Source organism: Lotus japonicus, chromosome 2, assembly GCF_012489685.1.
Source record: "Lotus japonicus ecotype B-129 chromosome 2, LjGifu_v1.2".
Classification (NCBI taxonomy): domain Eukaryota; kingdom Viridiplantae; phylum Streptophyta; class Magnoliopsida; order Fabales; family Fabaceae; genus Lotus; species Lotus japonicus.
The window spans coordinates 12,127,350-12,149,418 of NC_080042.1; the positions used below are offsets into that span (position 1 = coordinate 12,127,350).

General features: G+C 35.2%; 1 long non-coding RNA gene and 1 pseudogene across 3 annotated transcripts; both read left to right on the forward strand.

Moving 5' to 3' along the window:
* The first annotated feature begins 9,963 nt into the window (after positions 1-9,963).
* LOC130737598 (protein trichome birefringence-like 19) lies at positions 9,964-13,944 on the forward strand (annotated as a pseudogene).
* Positions 13,945-14,538: 594 nt separating this feature from the next.
* On the forward strand, positions 14,539-21,167 carry LOC130737599 (uncharacterized). Of its 3 annotated transcripts, none has more exons than XR_009018805.1 (5): positions 14,539-14,944; positions 15,111-15,184; positions 16,933-19,583; positions 19,755-19,823; positions 20,862-21,167. It is a non-coding gene; the product is annotated as an uncharacterized LOC130737599 (long non-coding RNA). The 3 variants fall into 3 exon arrangements; XR_009018806.1 differs by having other exon boundaries at positions 15,116-15,184; positions 19,750-19,823; XR_009018804.1 differs by having other exon boundaries at positions 15,116-15,184.
* Positions 21,168-22,069: the final 902 nt, after the last annotated feature.

Genomic DNA, 22,069 nt, shown 5'->3' on the forward strand with positions numbered 1-22,069 from the left:
ATCCCTTTGAAGTAAAATCAGAGTTGCACAAGAAAGGGGGTTTGAATTGTGCCTTCCAATTCTTGGAATTTCCAAACAATATGAGATTTCATCTTCTTCATTCGTATCGTTTGGTGCAGCGGACATGTATGAGTAGGAGAGTAGATGATGCACACAGACATTTTCATCCTGGTTTGCCCCTAGAACGATAGGGCTACATCCAGTCCTCGGCAGCACCGAGATTTCACTATGCAAGTATCAAGGACTTCTCTGTACAAGTATTCGACCCAATGAGTATTATCCATGACTCCTCCAAGTATTTTTTTACTGCCTCTTCAGGCATTGAGTATTATTTGGCCACTGCCTCTCCAAGCATTGAGTATTAGACATGACTCCTCCGAGTATTCTTTCACTGCCTCTTCAGGCATTGAGTATTAGATAGGACTCCTTCTAATGAGTATTCTTCGGGACTCCTCCCACTAAGTATTTGAAGGACTCCTCATTTACAAGTATTAAACATGACTTCTCCCAAATGATCTTTCATCTACAAATAGTCTCTTCTAATAAGAGTGATGGTAGACCTATTTAAGTTCATGAACATTACAACATTCAAGAGATTTTCAACTTTGAGCTTATGCTTTATGTTCGATTACATGTTAGAGATAGAAAGGATTTGACACTAAACAAAATCTACTCTACATGTTGAAGCAGACGATGATAAATGATTTGATCATTGAAATATATCTTCGATGTCTGAGGTTGAGCAAAGAGGCTTCTTTTCACGCTCTTTTTATAGGAAAATGTTACTGGTTAGTTGTTAGTAATTACAAATGCCCATTCTCAGGGTTCGAACCCTAGACCTCCGTCTCCAACACCTATTTCTACACTTAACTCAACCAAGTGAGCTACCCCTCCCAACTCGCTTATTTTCACGCTTAAGTGATTTGCGCATAAAGCTCAATCCATGTGAGCATAACCGCTACCTCTTCCAGTCTTCACTTCTTCTATGAGTGAAAAGTAGCCATTGCGGCTCATTGGAGCGTTGAGTTCACAGAGGTTCTAGCCATTGGTTCAAACAACACGAAATGAACTTTCATCACAGCGGGTACTGTTTGATGGAGACCCTGTCGTAAAGATGTAATATGTCATGTAGAAGGTACCATAGGTCTGAGTTTCTATCCGTTGGTGTAGAGATATGGAAATCAATATCAATATATATTAGAAAAGAAGAACTCCTATCAGGCTGATTTAGTGACGTGTCATTCTCACGTTAATTTTTAGTGACGTGTCATTCTCACGTTAATTCTCATAAAAAAATTTCACATGTCATTCTCACGTTAATTCTCATAAAAAAATACATTTTAAAATTTTAGATTTGATTAGGATTTAGGTTGTTTATTTCTTGATTTTATCTTAATTTATTTTTAATTTATTTTTAGAGTATTAATTAATTTTAATGAAGAACGTGATTTTGTATCAAAATAAACTTCTCATCTCTTTAATTATAGTAATTTAAGATAAAATCTTTTTTTAAATATAGATAATAGATGAACATGATTTTGTATCAAAATAAACTTCTCATCTCTTTAATTATAGTAATTTAAGATAAAATCTTTTTTTTTAGATATAGATAATAGATGAACATGATTCTGTATCAAAATAAACTTCTCATCTCTTTAATTATAGTAATTTAAGTAAAATCTTTTTTTTAGATATAAATAATAGATGAACATGATTTTGTATCAAAATAAACTTCTCATCTCTTTAATTATAGTAATTTAAGATAAAATCTTTTAAATTGACCATGGATTTTTAAATTTTTTTATTATGATGCTATAAATTGTGTACATATAATTTAATTATAGTAATTTAAGACAAATATTTTATAGATTGACCACGATATCAATTTTTTTATAAGAGTGTTATAAATTGTATCAAGAACAAAAGTGTGCAAAATACAGTGTGAGGAAGAAAAGAAACGGGTCATACCAAAAGAAGGAGAAGAGATTTAGGTGTTTATCTTCTATTGAGCAAATTTTTTCAACAGATGACCCTTTATCACCCTATTTAATTTCTTATCCTATTTAATACATGATTGTATATATTTTTTTCTCTCATAACATGAAGAACAAATTCTCTTCGTTGCTCATCTTTTCCCATTAACATGCAATGACCAAAGGTTTGTTCCTTATATACCTTCATCTTGACAATTGACATTTCTTTTCTTCTTTTTTCTAATGCACAATGTTGTATATCTTTTTTTAAGGTTTGTTATTTCGGATCTTATACAACATGCAACGGTACAGTTAGAGTTGTTTTGTTTTATTCACTAACAGTGTTTTTTACTTTTTTTTTCTTTTGCAATTATATAATATGACTATTTAAATTCTTTTTATTGTATATCCAGATTTACTTTTTTTTTTTTGGAAGAAACACAAGAATTTTAATTTTCATCAATTAAAATTAGTTTTTGCAGAAAACAAGGATGAATACCGTAGGATAAGGAAATTGTAACCAATGATAGGTATTCGTTTTTTGGGTGTTTTAAACCAAACACCTAACAACTTGAAGAAAAAAATGGTACATGAATGACCTCAATCATGCATGATTGTTCAAATTGAAAAACAGTTTACTTTAATTAAATGTCTAATTCATAATTTTATATTCTCCCATTTATATTTTAAAAGTTTAAGTAAGATATAGGAGTAATATTTTTCCTACAAATAATTTAAATGATTAAAAATGACAAATATTTCCTACCAAAAAATTGATCACATTTAATAGGTAATTGGAAAATAACCTAAAGTTTTAATAGAACCTGAAACACAAGAAATGAAACAAATGAAAGATTTTACAACCTTTTATTAGTTTTATATTATATGTTTTATTTAGGCTAAAAAGCACTTTTGGCCCCTGATGTTTCAAGTTTGTGCAAATTCTGTCCCTACTCTATTTTTGTCGATGTTTCTACCCCTCATGTTTTCAAACAGTGCATCGTCTACCCCTCATGTTTTCAAACAGTGCAGTGTCTACCCCTGACAGAGGGGTAGACGGTGCACTGTTTGAAAATATGAGGGGTAGAAACATCGACAAAAATAGATAGGGGCAGAATTTGCACAAACTTGAAACATCAGGGGCCAAAAATGCTTTTTAGCCTTTTATTTATTAATTTTTTTCTTGCAAAAATTATATTTGTTTATATAAAACACTATTACTAATAATTGTTAAAATTGTACTTCTACGTTGCACTTCCTAATTCTCACGTTGCAGTTAAGATAACCCGTTTTTCCATTGTTTTGCAACCTTTCTCAAGTCTCAATAGTATATACTATATAGGTACAATTTTGTATGACACTTGCTTTCATGGTCTAACCCATTACACGACCCTGGGCGATGACGAAGGGTGGTGATGGCGGTGAGTGGTGGTGATTATGGGAGTGGAGTTGGTGGTGGTAGCGATGTCAATAATGACTGTGGTGGCAGTAGGGTGGTGGTAGTTGTGACAAGTAATTTATAAGACATAATCTTATTCATTTTAATATATAAGAGTAGAATGATATATTGTACCAAACTAACCCTTAATATCATGATTTTAAATGTTTATATCTTATGTACAATCTTCATCCAAAATATTTTTTTAATGAACATTAGCATCTTAGCTTTTTAAATAATGTGTGTTTATGTTTGCGCTTATAGGACCTAACAAGATAGGAACCCCATGGTCACTATACAATATATATATCAGCTCTAATTAGTAGTTATTTTGGACATGTGCCTTTCAAATTCATACTAATGTGCTGAAAAGTAATTTGAGATTTAAAATCTAAAAATATTAAAAAATTCTAGAACATGCCACCTTTTATTTTGTCAATAGAACATAGCTATCAATTTCTACAAGGCTTTACCTATTTATATTCATCATCTCTTGATTAATCTTGCGGTGATATTCTAGGTGATAAAATTATTTAGGAAAGTGTTAATAATGTAGTCAATTCAGAACTAAAAAAATGACCGTAAAAAAAAAACTATAAAAAATATTATCATCAATTATGATTATGATTTAACTTATTTTGATTATAACCTAAATTTATTAGTGCTAACAAATTAGAGTTACGATATCTCACGGGGAGTAACATTTTACATGAAAAAATAAAATTTGTACGATTTAAAAAAATTAAAAATTCATTTTTTCTATAAGTTAAGTGTATTTTTAATCATTTAAACAATAATTATATATTTATGAATTGTTACATATCTAAAACACAAAAGCATTACCCTTTATGCAACACGAATATACATCTTCATAAACAAAATTCAGTACATATGCAAAAGTTAAAGCTTTTGGCTTATTAACTTATGTGTTTTTCAAAATCTTTATATTAGTTAATTCAGTGTATGCTAACAAAACAATAAAATTGAGTGTTTGAATTTGTGCTCTTTAAATATCTACATCTTTATTATGATTGTTCTTACATTCTTAGCATCTTAAATATTTTATAATTTAAAATATTAATCGATGTATTAAATACAATAAAAAAATTCCCCGTGCAACGCACGGGTGAAAAACACTAGTATGATAGTGACACCACGATGCTTTTCTTCATCATAACTTTTGTGGCAGACACGTGATCTTCATCTTGAAACTTATGCACAAAGCTTTTTCTCGACTTTTTCTTCAACAAGAAGTTTTTGATTGATTTGACTTTGTAGCTTGCTTGAGTGAGACTTTGACTCCTTAGATGATATTCTTCTTCTGTCGTCTTGATTCTACTTTAGACGATTATTCTTCAGTTCTTCAGACGATGCTCTTTTTTCAGCTATTCTTCTTTTAGAAGATTTACCAGTTTGGCACATGCTCCAATCATTCCGTCTGTTGGTCATTTAAAAGCTGAGGCTTTCAGCTCTGACCAAAATTTTTATTCTTCTTCAGAGATGGATTGTCTAACTAGCCTGATTTGAAGAAGGTGTAGACAATAAGCTTTGTTCCATTTCTTCATTCCTTTGATGAGAGAGAAAGAGGAAACTTTGATGTTGACATGCTACTCTAGTTACCTCGGCCATAGTGTTTTGTAGAGTATCACGTGATTTCCTAGCACTTGACTTTCTCCTCAAGAATGTCAGAGATATTTCCATTTGAATATAACGCTCTTTTCTCTGGACATTGCTTCCTTTGATCAGCCTTGAGATAGACGTTGAACTGTAGAGATTGCATGCAGTCTTCTCGGACGATCCATTGCCTTGGCTTGTTCTTGCATAGTTTGTTCTTTCTGAACCTTCTTTTGTAGATGAGCTTTGAAGCTTTGATTGATCTTGCATAGTTGCTTATGAAGCTTTGATCGCTCTTGAAGATATGCGCTTGAAGCTTGAGCTTTTCCTTGAGAAGATGATCTAGATGATTTGACTCTTCATGTATCTTGATCTCTTCTTCTTCTTCTTCATGTTGTCTTTCTTCAGATTGACGATCTAGTGGATATAGCTTTCCTTTGCTAGTCGTGTTGTGTTGTATCTCTGAACATCCTTCTTCTTCTTATTATTAGACGATCTGGAGGATGACACTCTTCTTCACTTGACTTGCCTTGCAGATGTAGCATTCCTTTGCTGACTCTAGATGCCTTGATGCTTTGACTTTTCTTCGGTTTCTTCTAGCTGATTCAACATGCCTTTGATTGCTCCTTTTCACTTGCAGCTTTGAGCTTTGGCCAATCTCTCTTTTGTTGATATTCACACGATCCTTGCAGATGTGACTCTCTTTCTTTGTGTCATCTGCCCTTGCAGCTTTGACTGAGTTGACCGCTTGCATAGTCTTGTAGCTTTGACTGGTTTCTTCCTTGTCATGTTGACTTTTCTCCTTATGTGTGAGTTGTCTTCTTGTCATCTTCATGCGTTGCTCCTTTAGATGATATAACTTGAGGGGGTATAAGAGTAATTTCCTGAAATGCAATTCATACAATATAATTAGTAAGTTCATTTGCACTCTTAAACGTTTCACTCTTAAAAATTGTTATCATTCAAAATAAGATTAACGATGCATTCAACGTTTTGAACTTAACACCTTTGACAAGTTACCTTGAGAACTCAGTGCAAGGAAGTCTAATTAAGACAAACTTGAAAGACCTTTCAATTCTTGATGTAACATTTCTTAGTGTCACCAGAAAACGATATTTGGCTTTGACATAGGAAGCTAGGGCTTCTATAATGACCATTTTTTCAGAGTCAATGTATGACTTAGAATGTGGTTTGTCAAAATTATCTATTAGATCTGATGTCACATGTTCTACAGCTTACCCAGCTTTTGTTCGAAACCCCTTTTCTACCTAAATGCTTTGTAAGCGTGCCAACCTCTGGAAATGATACCAATAGACTTGTATGTGGTCCTACTAGGACAACTAGTTCTTCTGGAAAAGGGTATTGACTTGTCATAGAAAATACTCACACAAAATTTTACTTGGGATTCTCTCCTAAGTCAAAAAGTGGAACATCATCCAAGCCCTCAAAGTATTCAAGCAAGCTCAAGAGTTACATGCTAAGAGATCATGCCGCAAAGGATTGTCTTACCATTCCTTGATCAAAACTGATGCTATCTCTATCAAGGATCGTCTAATTGAAGTATTGTCCAACACTGGACATGAACTGTCTGCTGAAGCACCGTCTAGCAATGAGAAAGAAAATGTTTGCATTCAACGTCTGGATCCTTGCCGTTCAAAATCTTGAAAAAGTACAAACGCATCTAACGTAACTAAATACTTTCTCTCACCCACGTGACTGGAACAATTATCAACTCTCTGCAAACAATAGTCTTGTCACATTAAATGTAGGAGCAGTTATCATGCACTGTGTCGTCTGAACCAGGAACGGGCTTGACTTTGTTTGCTCGAAGAGACGTTCCACCTGCACCTGAACCTGAACCATCATAGTGGCAATTATCTCCAATGTCTAGATATGTGGGAACAACGCCTTACTTACTTTATTATCCAGAAACCTTGGGCTTTCATAGCTCCATAGTTTTCTTGCCCTTTTGTACTATTTCCTGGAGGTTTCACTCATCTTGGTGTTGATGAAATTGATCATTTCCTTCTCGCTCCTCAATTCCAATCAAGATAAGTAGAGCGACGATGCCAGAGAATCTGCAACTGACTCCTGACTCCATTCAAACTGAAATTCAAGAGGAGTAGTTTGTGGTGGAACCAACAGATGATGAAGGAGAAAATTCAGAGGTTGTTCTTATGTTGAACAACTGCCAAGAAGCTCTACTCCTCAGTCTTCGGTCATAATTGAAGAATTAGTTGAAAGCGATGAAGATGCTCCAGAGGATGCTGATGGTGATGCACCACTAGATGAAGATGCACCATTAGATGCGGATCCTACAGCTCAGCTTGCTCAGGCATTAGAGGAGCATAAAGCCCAGGTTGAAGAGGAGCACTCAACCATCAAAGAAGTGTTGTTCAAGATCATGGACAAGATCAAATAGATGCCTCAATAGGATTACGTGATACTCTACAAAGCACACTAACCAAGGAAACAAGTACAAAGTTGTCACAATCGAGTTTCCTTTTTCTCTCTCAAAAGGAATGAAAGGGTACAATGCATGTAATGCACCTGACGAAAGGATCGTTTAATCTAACAGCTAAAACTTGATACGCTCTACACGCTCCAACATCTATCAACAAACCCTAGAAGCGAGTATAAAATGAGGACTTAAAGATTTTCAGAAGTAAGAGATTCAACCCAACAACTTAATAAAATTTAATAAAGTTGAGTTCAAATCAAAAAATGTTGATCATTACAATCACAATTATAGAAATATGTCATATTACCAGTTAAATTATATTTATGACCATATGAAATTTGAAAATAACTTAATTACAATTCATACATTCACTCATTTAAATTAATCATAATTATGAGATTGTATAGTAAAATAACTTGATTACGATCATACATTTCCTAATTTATTCACCCCAAAAAATACATTTCAAAATTTAAATTACTTTTAATTTTATTAAATTAAAATTTTTGGGTGATTATATACAATATTATACTAAGATTTCGGTTCTAAATCAATTTCTACAATTTTGAATTCGTTTATTATTATAGTTTGAAATTTGAAAATAAGTATCAATTTATGTAACAAAGTAAGTTATTTATATTTAATGGATTTCTTAACTTAAATCAATCTAAATTTATTTGTATTAAAATATTCTATACAGTTGGAGCTACTTTTATTACGAGACCATGGTCTTGAAAATTCTTATGACTGATAGTAACGAAAATGTGTGTTTAATAACAACTAATGTAGTTATAAGAATGTTATTACCAATAGTTGATTAACACTTGCTAATTTATTGACTTATATTTGAGTTCAATTTATCTTTTTATTACTCATTTATTCATACTCTTATTTCATCCGTGTATGACGCTAGATCAATACTAGTTTTTATTATGTTATTTGGGTAGCTGAGATCTATTTTTATTGAGTACTAATTATGACCCTATGAAATAGTTTAATATTGGTATTGAGTTATCATAGTTGAAGTTGCACTTGAAAAGGTTTATATTTCTTTCTTAGTTACTTTAGTTTAAGGATTAGCATCTACATCAGTACTGCTGAGATTTTTGGAGGTTCTTTTTCCATGAACTGCATAATATCAAATATATATGTTAAAACCGTACAGATTTGTTAAAACAGTTCTCACGGGCAGGGTCACTAATAATAATAGTAGCAGATTTGTTAAAGTTATTTTCACTTGCAAGTCTACTAATAACAGTAGAAGATTTGTTAAAACTGTGCAGATTTGTTAAACTGTGTGCATTTGTTAAAATTATGCAGATTTGCATTCAAAGGAATGTTAGTATATCGATTTTAATCTTATCAGTTTTGAAGTTCCTTGAAGTTCACACAGCACATTGTAATAGTACTCTTTGGCTCTTTTAGAGTAATTTAAGTTGTTCTTTTTGAAAACTAATGATTACATTCAAAGGAGTGTTAATATCTTAATTTTGTTTGACTATGAGCGCATTTGCTTTGTGAAAGAAATATTTTATAACAAGAAAGAGAATCAAAATACATTCTTTTCGTATTTCAAAAAAAAAAAAAAAAAAAAAAATACATTCTTTTCGGGATGGCTAAGGTAAGGATCAATGCCTCCATGCATTAACCATTTTAAATTGGAAAATGTTTTACTCAGTTATTCCACGTCCGCCTTTAGAAAGAGATAGTGTTAGAGCAGCAACCAACCAGTAAGTAAAAAGTTGAGTGAGAAACCCACAAAAACTTTGATCACGTAGTTTGACTAAATTTTCTACGTCTGCGATTATAGAACGCCGCTCCACGGCCTCGCCCCTTCTCCCTTTGTTGTGTATCAAGTGTGAGTAAGTCCCACACTGAAAGATAAGGATAGATATGAGTGGTTATAAGTGTGAAGACCCATACACCCATAGACTTAAGGTTCTAGGTGAAAGATGTGGTGTCCGGTCCACTTATGGTTTGCTCTTTAGCCCAAAGTGGAGTTTTATCCCCCAGTTTTAAACCATCTCCTTTGTTTGGCTCTTTCTTTGGCCCAACAGTGGTATCAGAGCCGATGGTTGTCTGACCATGGGCCTGGGCCTCTAAGACTCAAGAGCACAAGCCCAGAATGACGGCCTCTGAGGTTCTGGATGAGTACAGGCCCAACTTTCGTTTGAGATGGACTCACACTGGAGGGGGAGAATGAGGACCCATACATCCATTGTCTTAAGGTTTTGAGTCAAAGATATGGTGTCTCGTCCACTCATGGTTTGCTCGAAGCTCAATGTGGAGTTTTATCCCCCAATTTTAAAATCATCTCCTTTGTTTGGGTCTTTCTTTGGCCTAACACCCTTGACATTACCCATGAACCATACTCAACTGATAGGAATGAAATAAGAAAAAAAATAGAGATATATGAAGTAAAAGTTATTGGAAAGATGTGTTAGAATATAATATTAGAATAGAAAAAAAAATGCAGGTGTTAATGTATCCAAGTTGTCTATATAAGCTGTTGAGCAAGTTTTGATTCAGACTTCAGGTTTTCAGCCATGAAGTTTCCTATTGATGATGTTCTCAATGGGAAGTACAAGGCACGTGTAAACATTCCAAGAAGTGTTGTGCTGGTACCGTTCACTATGCTCCTCCTTCTGCTTCCTCTTTCTCTTATGAGAAACTCATCTCCAGTGTTATCTTCTGTCAGCAGCAGTTTAAACACCACAGAAACAAAAAGATGTGACATCTTCTCTGGGAAATGGATTCCTTACCCTCAAGGACCTTATTACAACAACGAAACTTGCAATTTGTTAATAGACCAGCAAAACTGCATGAAACTTGGAAGGCCTGACAGAGATTACCTACATTGGAGATGGAAGCCAGAGGAATGTGAGCTTCCACTTTTTGATGCAACTCAATTCTTGAAGCTTGTCAGAGGAAAGAAGATAGCCTTTGTTGGAGATTCAGTGGGGCATAACCAGATGGCGTCTTTGTTATGCCTCCTTAATCATGTAAGTGGTCAATTCATACTTTGTTTCTTCTGGCATTTTAAGAGAATAGAAACTATAAGTTTCTACCCATGTTAGATATAAACCATGAATAGCAAGTTTGGATTGTTTCAATTTTCTTATAATTTATAAATTATGACAGTCAAAAGCTACTTTCAAAAGTTCTTACCAAGTATTAATTTCAACTTCAGAAACATTTGTAGAAAGAATTTGAAAAATCCTTGTTCAATTGAAAAATCGAATTAATTTTTGGGAGAAGCTTCTCTGAGTAGTTTTTAAGTTCCAGATTGATTATGAGGAAAAAGAGCTAAACCAAACATGCAAACATGTTTTGGCCCAATAACTTGAGCTTGTAGGGGAGTTGATTTCTGAACTAATCAATCACAAGTTATTAGAGAAATTTTTGTTAACAATCCCTTTGCATGCTTATGTTACCAAGCTAAATCAGATAAAGATAGCAATCCTAAAGAAAAATAATATATATCCACACCCCAGTTTCATCTTACAATGAGAAAAAAATAGGAATAGAAAAGAGAGAAATGCGAGATATGATGAGTGATGTGATAAGAAAAATTAGAGATAGCAAGAAAAAGTAGAGGCAAATGAAAATGTTTGACAAAACATAATTTTGGTTGACATTCGATATCATATGCACCGCAAACAGTTGTGGCACTTATAAACCGCCGCTAAGGCGTACTTAGCCCAAAGTTTGGATGCCTATGTATCAACACGGCGAGGATCCATGGACCAAGTCCGAGGGGAGACACCAAGGAGATCTTGGACAACACATCTTAAGCCAAAATCTTAAGGCATTAGGTTTATGGGTCCATCTCCTTATAAACTCTCCCTCTTGCCCTGACTTCTCCAATGTGGGACTTGACTCTAACACTTGATTCCAACAATCTCCCCCTCAAGTGTGAGTCCCTCAACCACATCACTCATGATCCTCTCGTCTGCGGAAGCTATCCACCCTTGTACCGTCGTTCGTCAACGGAACCTGCCACCTAGCCGCGCATTGCTAGAAAGACTTTCGACACAAGGAGCCGTCATGATCCCACGAACCATCGGCTCTGATACCACTTGTTGGGGAGAGTCACAGCGAGGACCCATGGGGCAAGGCCTAGGGAGACACCAAGGAGATCTTAGACACCACATCTTAACCCAAAACCTTAAGGCATTAGGTTTATGGGTCCATCTCCTTATAAACTCTCCCTCTTATCCTAACTTCTCTGATGTGGGACTTGACTCTAATACTTGATTCCAACAATCTTCTTGTTGGGGAGAGTCACAGCGAGGACCCATGGGTCAAGGCCTAGGGGAGACACCAAGGAGATCTTGGACACCACATCTTAACCCATGCACAATCCCCTTAAATCAAATCCTAATAAACTGAACATATTTAACCCAAAATAAAACATAAACAAATCTGAAACAAATCTTTCTGATTTTTTCTCTTTCTAATGAGCTAAAAACCCAACAATCTCCACCTTGGCGAATTCTCGAACTGCCTGTGAAGATATCTGCCTCAGTCTTCAGAACTTCGATTCCTTAGGATTGTACTCCTCCTCATACTTAACATTGAGAACTTTGTAACAAGTCCAAGCCCGGCTCGAACATGTCACTGGTGACTGGCATGGTCAATAGTCGCACTACCTTGCAATTGAACTCCACCTTGCTCAATACCCTGTTGCTTCACTCCTCCACCTTGGCATCCATCCACTTCTCTTTCCCCAACGTGGCCATCGCCTCTTGAAAGTAGACAGATCTTCATCTTGTTCCGTGTCTTTCTGATCCGTCGGTTTCTCCTCTCACAACGACTTATGCAATCCTTGTTGACCTCCCTTCGCAGCGGAAGATATCAGCCGTCACTATGGTTACTAACCATCGGCCCCTCCGCAGAAGTTACCTGGCCGTTACCATGGTTACTAACCATCGGCCCCTCTGCGGAAGTTGTCTAGCCGTTACCATGGTCCCACGAACCATCGGCTCTGATACCACTTGTTGGGGAGAGTCACGGCGAGGATCCATGGGCCAAGTCCGAGGGGATACACCAAGGAGATCTTGGACACCACATCTTAACCCAAAACCTTAAGGCATTAGATTTATGGGTCCATCTCCTTATAAACTCTCCCTCTACCCTGACTTCTCCGATGTGGGACTTGACTATAACACTTGATTCCAACAGTATGAATCCATGCATGAAAACTTATATGTGGGCTAACTTATTTTTATTTTTCTCTTTCAGGTGTCTCAACCTGAGGACATTTCTGAGAGATATGCATCAGATCTGGCATATTCCAAACGGTATTTCTATCCTGATCACAATTTCACCATTGGAAATTTATGGTCTCCATATTTTGTGAGAGCTAGTGATGCTGACAGGAATGGTCATTCTTACAACAGCATCATGAAGATGTATCTAGATAAGGTAGACGAATCTTGGGCAAGTCAAGTGGAAAACTTTGACATTGTAATTATCTCAGCAGGACACTGGTTCTTTAGACCTCTATTGTACTATGAAAATGATCAACTTGTAGGATGCAATAGGTGTGGGATGGAGAATGTGACAGACCTTACTCACAACTATGGATACAGGAAAGCATTCAGGACTGCATTTAGAACTCTTACAAATTTGAGAAATTTTAAGGGGGTCACATTTTTAAGGACATTCTCTCCATCCCACTTTGAGAATGGAGATTGGAATAAAGGAGGGAATTGTGTGAGGACAAGGCCATTCACTAAGGAAGAAGGGAAGTTGGATGGTTTTTTTCTCGAGACATATTTGTCACAAGTGGGTGAATTTATAGAAGCAGAAAAAGAAGCTAGAAAGAGGGGTTTAAAGTTTTTGATACTGAATACTACTCAGATCATGCTGATGAGACCTGATGGGCACCCTAATATATAGTTACGGATATTCGAATGACAAAAATATGAGAATAAATGACTGTGTTCATTGGTGCTTGCCAGGTCCAATTGACATATGGAATGAGTTTTTCCTCTATATGCTGAATATGGAAACTCAATCATCTGATGGAACTGGAAAAAAGCTAGAGATCTAGAGTGTTCTAGAAGATCAGATTTATCATGTTAAACATTTGAAAAATATTGGTTTGTTTTTTTTTTCAATATATAGTGATAATTTTTTAGATTAATGGTCAAATTAGTTCCTGAATTTATAAGCGAGTTTGATTTTAGTTTTTTGATAAAAATGACAATTAGTGGCAGTCAAAAGCCGCAATAACTGTGAAAATGACTGCCACTAAACGTCATTTTTTCATCTAATTGACTAAAATCAAACTCGCTTGCAAACTTGGGGACTACTTTCATCATTAACCCTGTTTTTTTATATTTACAAACAAAGGTGAGGGAAACCAATGGGGAAGAGCTCATCGAATGTATTCATCTGTTCTAGATAATAACATATGGAATGTATTTATATAAAAGGACTTGTATCTTGAATTTTGGAAACCTAGAATTGACACTTAAAATGTTTTCATTAAAGAACTCAAAGAGGATCAAAATCCAACCTCTTCATTAAGATTTGGATTTCTTACTATTAAAAAAAAAATGGGTAAACAAAATTCCCCGCTAAACACTTTTCTTTTCTGCTCTTCACGTTTAACAATGGTTAAAAACCGTCGACACTAAACATAGGGGCGGTGCCAGAATTTCAACTACACAGAGGCCGGGATCGAACAAATTACGTACATGTTTGAATATATGATAAAATATCACTACAATGCAAAATTATAGTGGACAAAAGTAAAAATTATTGTAAAGATAAATTACAGTGAACATAAACAAAAATTACAAAACATAGTTCTATCCATCCTAATTTTGAGTCACCGTAATTTTCTTCTCCATATCTAAATATGGACTATGAGTTATAAGATTTTTTTCACAAACACTATATAAGTAATAATTTTTATAAGCATATGAAATATATAATTAATTTCAGTGTAATAGATGTTAAATTGAAACGATCCGTGTGTGTATATATATATATATATATATATATATATATATAATAGTGATTATATATATATAAAAAAAAACTAAAACTAAAACTGGCCTACAGAAAAAGAAAAGCCCACGATGGTACCCACCCCACCCAATACAATACATATTCATTTTTCCTATTCTAAAAAGTTAAAAATTAAAACCTATTCCCATCACCCTGTGCGTGACATCTCTCCCCTCTCTTTCAATTTCTTTTCTTTTTCTCCCCTCTGTACAGAACGCATGGCCTCCTCTCTTTTCTATTGTTCCACTTCCATTCTTCATAGAAATCAAATCTAAGATTTCTTCATAACCCACAAACTCTTGAAGATAAATTTACTCTTACAAACGTGGAAGCCACTGTGTGGAAGCAATTGAATTAATTTTGAAAGTTAGGGTTTGTGCTCTAAGGAAGAGAAGAGTAGCACCCCTTCAGATTTGCTCTTTGGATGTTATTGAGGTATACCCACAACCTATAAATTAAAGAATAGTATGATTGCATATGTTAGAATTAAAAAGAAATACTTTTTAGGACTTTGAGCACGAAACTGATGATTCCATAGTTGCTCATGAGTTGTATAACATGAGATAATAACATCTGAAGGTTTGAATTTATTATTTGGTAGTTCAGATACGCTACTAGTGGTTCGTTCGTGAGTCCGGAAGTTGTTGGGAGCAATCGTGTTGATTCTTTGTAACTGTGAGTGGTTTCCAACTACTGTGACATATTTTTAATTGTCCTATAACTGATATTTTAATTACTTTACCATATTGCCTATTTATCTAAATTGGGGAGACATGTTTTTATATGTTTGACTATCATTCTAAACTTCTTTGAAAACTGATTTTATAAAGTTGATTTTGAGCATGTTTTATGAGTTCACATGAGAAGAGAATGACATTGGTTTAATTTTGAAATGATGTGAAATTGAGATTGTGAACTTGAAAAACTTTTATGAGCATTAAAAAGTTGATGTTGAGAATGTTATGTTGAAAAGCTTTGATGAGCATTGGAAAGCTGATTTTGAGACTGTTGACGAGACTTGATATGATTTGAGAAAATTGTTTTGGGGATCCTTGATAGAACCCCGTAGCCGTTAACGGAGGTAACGGCCTAGGTGCACCTAGCTAGTTTGATTCCGGGAGGAGAGGGCTATCCGTTAGATGGAGCCGCCAGTGCACGGAAAGGGCTATCAACGAGATGTAGCTTCCCCCGATGAGATTGATGAGACATGACATAATTCCGGGTGGAGAGGGCTATCCGTTAGATGGAGCCGCCTCTTGTTCCGAGGATGCCACCAAATTTTGAATTTCTATTTGAGGAGGAGTTAGTGTATTAAGACTCTTTTTAAGGCGGTTGTTGTTTGCGTTGTAGTGTAGGCCAAGGACCATCGTCGATAGGCGCTAGTTATTCACTGATGTAGCCAATGTAAGGTGTTCATATCAACGTACTGAAATTCAGGGATGACAGAGCTTACAATTGTATGGAGTAATTATAACATGATTTACAATAACATGTTGGAGTTGTTGTTGGGTAGCAATAAGCGAACCTACATAAGGAAATTTATGAGCGTCGACTAGAGTTTATACATTATGGAGCTGCTTTGGAGATAGTAGGGTGTGTTGTCACGTGTCATATTAGGAATCATTGTCTTGTGGTTGTGGTTCAACTTTCCGCTAGTCACAGATAAGCGTTATTATGAGCAATTTTAGTATCTTCTCTGGCTTCTTCTATACTAATGAGGAAAGCTTTGAGTTCTTTCAGCTGGGGTCATGGAATATCTTAGAAGAGCGTTAAAGGATTTAGTGGTCAAGGTTGGAAGTCAAACTTGAGTCTTTGCTTTGACTCATTAGGATGATCGGAAACCAATGGAGTGGTTACAAGATTACTATCTATATGTTCTTGAGATCTTCATGTTTGTGTGATCCTGAAGCTATGCACCCTTTTGTGTTGTTGTTGTCCTCTTCTTAACTAGGTAAATTATACTTTTTTCCTTGAATATGATGTTGGTTGTTGTTACACCTCTTGATAAGTTATTGATAGTCAGTTATGTTCACCGCTCATTTGAGTTATTCATTGAAGATTGAGAGTTGTTGGTAGGCATCTTAGTTATTAATCGTTTATTCCTTCAATGGAATTTTTGAGTATGGATTGGTTGGTCTCTTGTCATGTTACTTTGGACTGTCGTAATCAAGTAGTAGGATTAAATTACCTAGAGAATCATCTTTCCGGGAGACCAAAGTTGGACCATATAATCTAATGTCAGTATTGAGAGCTAGCATATGTTGCTAAGGAAAGATGTCAAGGATACTTAGTCTTTGTAGGGTGTACTCAAAAAGCTTTAATGAACATAGTGTGTGAAGTTTTTATGCAAGTCTTAGTGTACCGCCCACATGGAGATAAAGTTTACCATAAACTTGGTTCCTAACACTAGTTTATTTGTGCAGAATAAAGATTGAAATATGCAGTTATGTGTTGATTACCAAGGGTTGGGTAAGGTGACAACAAAGAATAAATGTTGTTTACCTCGCGTAGATGAGTTGTTGATCGGCTGCAAAAAAAAATATCTGAATAGTTTGAAGAAAAAAAAAAGACTTGCGATCTTGGAACGCACTTGATCAGGTATACTTTGGGAGACAAGAGAAATGGTTTGCACACTAAGACCACCGACTAAAGTGGTGCATATGAGAATTTCTAAGAGTTGATGTGTCGTTCTATGGTGTGACAGTTAGTTACTTGATATTCGTGTGTTTTAGCTTATTGACAATGGTTGGTAATTTGTGTTACAATATGTGAAGTAGGTGGTTTCACAAGGGTCAATGGTTTGGATGGTCCTATTTTGCGGAGTTGTGTGTGAGGTTGAATGTAAGTTGTTGTCTTCTTGGTGGGTAGCATCATTACTGTTAATAGTGAGACGACGGAAAAAAAAATTAATTGAATATTAAGAAGAAAGACATTTCAGAGACGGATTTCATAATGTTGTTCTGGTTATAATTAGTTATTAGTCACGCCTTTGGACTTAGTGATGTTACTGGTGTTTTAAGGATTCAATGGACGATCATTCTGTGAGCATTTTGTGACTGTGTTTATTGATGATATTACTGTATATTTTGAGGATGTAAAAAAAAAGAGCTATAGAAGCTTGTTTATTGTAGAGTTTAGTGTGGGCATGCCCATTCCAACTCATTGCTAACTTATGTGCAAATTGGTTTTAGTTTGACGGATGATTTGGTTGAGGATATTGAACATGATCAATAGGTGGTGAAGATGGTAGAGGATTTTTTTTAAGGTGAAAAGGGTCCACATTTTCTAGTAGACTCTGATGTATTTATGACTTTAATGTCGGTTGTGTGTGTCTAATACAAATAGTTTGTGGAGGAAAATATTAGAGGATGCTTATTATTATTTTTAGATCATACATCCAGGTTTTAATAAATGAATTAAGATATGAAGAAATTTTAATTATGGGAAAGGATGAAAGAGGACATAGAAAATTTGTTTCTGAAGGTTTAGCATGTCAGCAGGTGATGGATGAGCTTAAAAGCAAGCAATGCTGCTTCAATCTAATAAGATACCATAGGAAAAGTGAGAAGGTGTTGTTATGAACTTGGTGAGAGGGTTACTTAGGAATTTAATGCGTTATGATTTTGTATCGGTGATTATGGATCAATTGACTGAGTATGTACGCTTTTTCCTATAAAGAGTTCTTATACTACGACATGGTATACTAAGATTTTGTTGGATGAAATTGTTTGTTTGCATGGTGTAAGCATGTCTATAATTTCAAATCAAGGAGCTTAATGGTATGCATTTTTTTTGAAGACTTTCAAGGTCGTTGTGGGGTCATATTTAAATTTGAGTAATACTTTCTATCCTTAAATTGATGGCTAACTTAGGAGGATTATTCAGATCTTGAAGAATATGTTTCGTGCTTATGTTTTAGGCTTTAGAGGGAGTTGAGAGCAGACTTTGTAATTAATGAAGTTCGCTTATAGTAGCAAGCTATCAATCTAGTATTCGGAGGACACCATTTGAGGCCTTGTATAGTAGGCGATCACTAATAGGTTGGTGTGAAGATAAGGAAGCTAAGCTTGTTGGTCCAAAACTTGTCAAAAATGTAGTAAAGAAAATTTAGTTGGTTCACGATTGTTTGGTTACCTTATAGTGGAAGTATGAAACTGGTAGGAGGTGACGACCTAAAGGTTGCAGTTAGAGATCATGTGTTGTTACGCGTTTCTCCAATGAAATGAGTGATACTGTTTAGTAAGAAAGGGAAGTTAAGTTCAGGGTTCATGGGATCATTTGAGATATTTGAGAGGGTGGCTTTGTAGCTTATCAATTGATGTTTTTCTCAGATGGTTTTGAAGTTCACCCAGTTTCATGTCTATGCTTTACAAATACCTATATGTTCCTTCTCATGTTATATGTCATGAGAATGCACAACTAGATGAGCATTTATATCATATGGAGCATCAAGTAGCAATAACTGGTACACGAATGAAAAGTCTATGTTCCAAGGAATGTTTGGTAAAGAGATGACTCTGAAACCGAGGTAGTCATGCCCAAGACTTAAAATTCGAGGACGAATTTTCTTAAGGAGGGAAGATTGAAACGATCCGTGTATATATATATATATATATATATATATATATATATATATACAATAGTGATTATATATATATATAAAAAAAAAACTAAAACTAAAACTGGCCTACAGAAAAAGAAAAGCCCACGATGGTACCCACCCCACCCAATACAATACATATTCATTTTTCCTATTCTAAAAAGTTAAAAATTAAAACCTATTCCCATCACCCTGTGCGTGACATCTCTCCCCTCTCTTTCAATTTCTTTTCTTTTTCTCCCCTCTGTACAGAACGCATGGCCTCCTCTCTTTTCTATTGTTCCACTTCCATTCTTCATAGAAATCAAATCTAAGATTTCTTCATAACCCACAAACTCTTGAAGATAAATTTACTCTTACAAACGTGGAAGCCACTGTGTGGAAGCAATTGAATTAATTTTGAAAGTTAGGGTTTGTGCTCTAAGGAAGAGAAGAGTAGCACCCCTTCAGATTTGCTCTTTGGATGTTATTGAGGTATACCCACAACCTATAAATTAAAGAATAGTATGATTGCATATGTTAGAATTAAAAAGAAATACTTTTTAGGACTTTGAGCACGAAACTGATGATTCCATAGTTGCTCATGAGTTGTATAACATGAGATAATAACATCTGAAGGTTTGAATTTATTATTTGGTAGTTCAGATACGCTGCTAGTGGTTCGTTCGTGAGTCCGGAAGTTGTTGGGAGCAATCGTGTTGATTCTTTGTAACTGTGAGTGGTTTCCAACTACTGTGACATATTTTTAATTGTCCTATAACTGATATTTTAATTACTTTACCATATTGCCTATTTATCTAAATTGGGGAGACATGTTTTTATATGTTTGACTATCATTCTAAACTTCTTTGAAAACTGATTTTATAAAGTTGATTTTGAGCATGTTTTATGAGTTCACATGAGAAGAGAATGACATTGGTTTAATTTTGAAATGATGTGAAATTGAGATTGTGAACTTGAAAAACTTTTATGAGCATTAAAAAGTTGATGTTGAGAATGTTATGTTGAAAAGCTTTGATGAGCATTGGAAAGCTGATTTTGAGACTGTTGACGAGACTTGATATGATTTGAGAAAATTGTTTTGGGGATCCTTGATAGAACCCCGTAGCCGTTAACGGAGGTAACGGCCTAGGTGCACCTAGCTAGTTTGATTCCGGGAGGAGAGGGCTATCCGTTAGATGGAGCCGCCAGTGCACGGAAAGGGCTATCAACGAGATGTAGCTTCCCCCGATGAGATTGATGAGACATGACATAATTCCGGGTGGAGAGGGCTATCCGTTAGATGGAGCCACCTCTTGGGTAAGATAATCCTTAAGAGGAAAGGGTTATCAACGAGATGTAGCTTCCCCCGATGACATGATGTGACTTGAGAAAGGAAAGGGCTATCCGCTAGATGGAGCCGCCCCTATCGGAGAGGCCATCACTTAGGAGGAGAGGGCTATCAGCGAGATGGAGCCGCCTCACGGTTCTACATGTGTGACCCTATTTCATTAAATTTCAGATTTTAAATGTCTTCATTTATTGACATGATTTTAACTTATCTATTTGACATGATTATCTATGATCTTTATGAGTTTCAGTACTTTCGACATTGAAATCGTTTGAACTGATATTGTTGGTGATAGAGATTATCTAAACTGAGTTGAGAGCGAAAAACTCGTGCCTCTAATGTTTCCCCTCCCTGTTCATGGTGGTTGTTGACTGCTCACTAAGTCTTTGTGACTTACCCCATTCATTATTTTCCCTCTACAGATTTCCAGGCAACTAAGTAGCAGACTGTTGTCAGGTTCAGATCATTCAGCTCATTTCGTTTATAGGCCTCTTTTGGCAGGTGGTCATATTTGTATCTTTGTTGCTCTTTGTTATTCTGCAGCTATAGGGGAGTCTTGGGTGAATTCAGTTTGAGTTGTTATGTATTGTTTTAATTTAGGAATTAACACTTTAGTGCTGGATTTGGAATTCGTGTATTTTTAGAATTCTAGTTATGATAAATCTCAATTGATAGATTTTATTATTTTGGAGATATTGATATTACAGGAGAGATTATTTTTTTATAAATTATAGTAAACATGTATAATTTTGGAAAATCATTTCGGGAAGTGGGTTTTGTTAAATAGGCTTGTCAGGCTAAGCTGTTAGTCTGTGCGCCGGTCACAGCTTAGGATTTTGGGTCGTGACATAAATGTAATAGATATTAACCAACTTATAAGCTTGTTGACGGTGTACATAAGGATAAAAAAACCAACAAATGTGTTTTCAAGTAGTAGAAAAGTACGATTCAAAAATATAGTAGAAAAGTACAATAATAATTTATTCACATTCATTCAGCTCACACTCTAAGAGAGAGATATGAATAAAGAAAGAGAAATGTAAGATACTAGTATATAAGCTCGTGCTTTGCACGATTAATATGTTACCAGAATTTGTGTAAAACAATAGGTTTCCTACATATATAATATGACACATAAAAGGAATTGTCCAACATATGCCATTGCATTTTAATTAAAACAGCAACCTTTGTCTAATGCATGATAAAAACCAAGAGATACAAACCATATCGTGAAGGGAAAACATACAAGCCATTCTATTGGGTCTTAATGTGAATTAATACATCAATAAGCTAATCTTCAAGGGCGTAAGATATTATAGTAATCCTACTCGGCTCGAAATAGTAAAAGTAATTGAATACACCAAAAAATCGATGAAGACCCCATGGATTTGCTAATCACTTGAGTTAACGAATATGAGAAATATTAAAGGTAAACAAAATAAGACAAATAGGCTCAACTAATAAACGCACCCTACGATAAAAGTTGCTCAAAATTAAATAATCTGATTCCCATTGGACACGAATATGAGAGGGTTAGTGTTCACATGGAGGAAGATGGTTCAATTTGCACAAAACTTTGGGATAAAGTTATTAACCTCGACTTCATACTACGCGCAAGCGAATGGACAAG